Source organism: Chrysochloris asiatica, unplaced genomic scaffold (assembly GCF_000296735.1).
Source record: "Chrysochloris asiatica unplaced genomic scaffold, ChrAsi1.0 scaffold00006, whole genome shotgun sequence".
Lineage (NCBI taxonomy): Eukaryota > Metazoa > Chordata > Mammalia > Afrosoricida > Chrysochloridae > Chrysochloris > Chrysochloris asiatica.
The window spans coordinates 1,797,541-1,801,873 of NW_006408524.1; positions in this window are offsets into that span (position 1 = coordinate 1,797,541).

The following is a 4,333-nucleotide window of genomic DNA, read 5'->3' on the forward strand; positions in this document are numbered from 1 at the left end:
TAGGAACAGAATTAATGTCACTTAACAACAACATCCATTTTTAGGGAGTCATGGTGTGAGGCCATGGGCTAATGTGTCAGGTTGCAAAGTCAGTTTGAACTGCAAGGTTGGTGGTTCAAGCTCACCAGCTGCTCCTTGGAAACCCTATACGGGGTCACTATGGGTTGGAATCCACTCAACGGCACTTACCAACAACAACAATCCATTTTTAGAGTCCTGGTGTGGGGCCGTGAGTTAATGTGCTGGACTGCAAAGTCAGTTTGAACCACAAGGTCAGTGGTTCAAGCTCACCAGCTGCTCCTCAGAAACCCTATACAGGGTCTCTATGAGTAGGAACTGTCTCTATGGCACTTAACAACAACAACAATGCAATTTGGAGTCCTGGTGTAGCTCTGTGGCATCAAGCACTGGACTGCAAAGTCAGTTGGAACCATAAGGTTGGTGGTTCAAACTCAGCAGCTGATCCTTGAAAACCCTATACAGGGTCGCTAAGAGTCAGAACCAACTGGCACTTAACAGCAAGAGTAATCTAATTTAGACTGCTGGGGCCCATGGAGGCAGGGATGAGTTGACCCAACTGAATGGGATATAGTCAACCAGCCCCTAGCTGAATGGGGATGAGATGGTCTGGCCCGATGATTAACTACCTTACTCTCATCTGCACCTTACTTCTCCCTTACCAAGTTAGGTAACATGTTCTGGGGTTCCAAAGAGCAGGCGCTTTGGTTTGGTCAGAATGTGGTTGTTAAGTTATGATCCTATGCACAACAGAACGAAGTACTGCCCGGTCCCGCACTGCCCTCACAATCGCTGCTACACTTCAGGCCATTGTTGCTGTCATTGTGCCAATCCATCTCATTGGGGGTCTCCACTCTACTAAGCATGATATTCTTATCCAAGGATTGACCCTACTTATATGTCCAGAGTGTGAGAGACGAAATTTCACCTCCTAGCTTCTAAGGAGCATTCTGGTTGTACTTCTTCCAACAGATTTGTTTGTTCCAGCATTTCACATTACCTTTAATATTCTTCTCCAACACCATAAATCAAATACATCAATTCTTCCTTATGCATTGTCCAACTTCCTTATGGTGGTAGTGGTGATATACCGTGGAGTCAGTTCCGACTTCTAGTGAGCCTGTATAGGGTTTCCAAGGCTGTAAATCTTTACAGGAGCAGAAAATCTCATCTTTCTACTGCGAAACAGCTGGTAGTTTCAAACTGCTGACCTTGAGATTAGCAGCCCAACTCATAAATACTACGCTACCAGAGCTCCTTAATTTCCTTATGGTAGCCATGAATACATTTATTCAATTAAATTGGACTTGAGTGTTGTCCAGGAATCTGCTGAGAAGTTTCCCAGGCAATCCTGTCTGGTCTGACAAGTGCTCCACGTAAGTACCACAGGTTTGACAGGCTGTTGTTCAGCTGAGGATAAGAAAATGGCTCAGGTTCTACAGGAAGGTCAGTCACGCTGGGGACTAAAAACAGTAAAGTCAGGCTTGGGTACTACTACAAGTCCAGTGATGGTAAAGGATTTCAAGAATGCAGCCCTCTCCCTGACCCCTTCTGTCTGTCTGTAGTACAGGAAGAAGGGGCTGTCTGCTGTTGTATTGCCTAAGAAAGCAAGAATTTCATGGAAGAACTAAGGGTCCCATTGTTGGTATTAGTTATGAACTATAGGGTTTACTTGGCTGTGACCTTAATCAAAGCAAATTAACAGGCCGTTTCTTCTGTTCTGGATGGGTTTGAACCACTGATCTTTTGGTTAGCAGTCAGGCACAAGCATGCAGGGGAAGGGGGGGACTCAGAATTTCCTGGGTGTAATCTACCTGCTGTCTTAAAAAATAATACACTTTTAAGGGCTCAGTCTGTCTGTAATTATGACCCACAGCCACCAGCTAACACTGACCCATCCTCCGACCATTCCCTATCAGTGCCAAGGTGAGATGCATTCGTCTGTACTGACTCCATCCCACTGCCTATCAAAAATTAGCAGCTGGAGAAACCCATCACAGACTGACCAACTGGCATAGTTGAGATGCATTCCATTTTTTGCTGTTAGACCAGCCTAAGCCTACCCCAGCCCTTATCTGTCATCTCTTGTCCTGCCACAAGCCAGGGTTTACTCTCTGCTTTGATTGTGAGGTTTCTAGGAGCAGCCACAGAGCAGAAATGTCCGCTCTCTTCCCAATGGGTAGCATACTCCCAAGAACTGCAGGACAGAGGCTCACACGGAGGTATTTCAAAGGGTTATCTGTTTTCCCTGTTAATTCTAACATGAACATCACTTTAAATAGTATTAACATTTATATAGAACAATTCAGTAAGATTAGTATTTATTAGATGAATAGACTATTAGCAATCACTGTAATTATGCTATTGGTTATTAATATATTGAAAAGTAGCAATTAATGAATTAGAGTAACAGATGCTAAATATTTAGAATTTTAGATAAGCTAATTGTGGCATTTCCTCACTGGATTGGTATACAGAGTCATTCAGAATTAGAAATAGGAAGAATATATAGAATTAAAAAAAAATGTTTGTAAAAGTATTAATTAAAAATACTACTAAATTGCATATGTGTTTTTATGTTGTTGTTGTTGTTAGGTGCCATCGAGTCAGTACCAACTCATAACTACCTTATGCACAGCAGAACAAAACACTGCCTGATCCTGGGCCAACGGTACCACTGTTGCCACGCTTGAGCCCATTGATGCTGCCACTTTGCCACGTTGGGGGTCTTCCTCTTTTTCTCTGACCCTCCACCTTACCAAACATGATATCCTTCTCCAGTGATGGGTCCCTCCTGACAGTATGTCCGAAGTACGAGAGACGAAGTTTGGCCGTCTTGGTCTCCAAGGAACACTCTGGCTGCACTTCTTCCAGAACAGATCTAATGGTTCTTTTGGCAGCCCATGGCACTTTTAATATTCTCCTCCAACACCATAACTCAAAAGCATCAATTCTTCTACCGTCTTCCTTATTCACTGTCCAGCTTTCGCATGCATATGAGGTGACTGAAAATACTATATATGGGATAACATTGGACATAAAGAGAACTAAAAATGGGAGTATAATGTAGGTGAAATTTTTTTTTAATAAATAAAAATGCTAAATAAAATATGTAGCTTGGTAACTAAAGAAGTTATAAACAGAAGAAGGACATGAGGGAAGTGTACTGTTCAAATGTGATTCCTGGGGACTGAAACCAGGCAATTCATTCCCTCACACAATTCCTGCTGCCATGTCTACTTGGTTGTCCTCTGTGACTGGTCTGAGCTACCACTCTGTCCACTACCACACCCCACTGCACTGGCCTGTTCAGATCTAGCCTAGCCCCAGCCGTCCATCCACACCAGCTCATCCTCACAGGCAGGCCCAGCTAGGAACCTTTCCACCATTTCTCCTTCTGTCTCCCCATCTGCCCACAATTTCTTATTTCATTTCAAACACAACTACTATAACACATTTTATTTCACTGGAAAAATCTGTATCAAGAACCAAATCTGGTCCCCGAGAAGAAAACATTTACACCTTAAATAAAATGGAAGGGAGAGGAGATGGTGAGGACTGTGGTTTCCTCCCAACTCCCTGTCATCACCTTCCTTCCCTCCTACTTTGACAAGGCTCTCAGACAAAAATCACTGGTGTCCAAAAATGCTGTTTGGTTCCGATAAGGCATTGCAAGCAGCTTTGATGTCTGCTTTCTGGCCCATGGACCACTGAACTGAGCTGCTAAGGTTGTTATTGAAAATGTGTGGGTAAGCATAACACAGAAGGGGCCGCATTCATATACAGGCAGTAACATTTCAACTAGAAGAAAATATATAATTTATGAAAAAATAGTTCTAATATATAGAAAAAAAAATCAATCCTCTGGGGCCAATGACCTGCTCCTTATTTACATTCACAAAGCAACTGAGTGAGCCTAGAAATGACTAGGGAGTTGTTTCATTAGGCAGGGCCCTTCTTGGGAGGGCCCTCTAATCACCTACTGCCTAAGTAGACGAACAAAGCAGAAGAGAGTTTTCATTTGTTCAAGGCGTGAAAGGGCAAAGGGAAACCATCAGACGTGAAAGAAGCAAGACTTAGTCCTGGGTCAGTTCAGACTCTTCACAAATCCTAAAACAGCATTTGGAAAGCTCTGCCCAATGTCCCGTGTTCTGGAGAACTAGTGTTAACAAGTGGCCGGTTTGAATGCTTGTTGCAATGGAACCAATGTGGCTTATGTATTTTTCACTCCCCTACCCCCACTCAAAATCCAGGTGGATAAAGTATTGGGTAACAAGGTATTGAGGTGAAGGGAAGGGTCATATGAAGGAGGGCA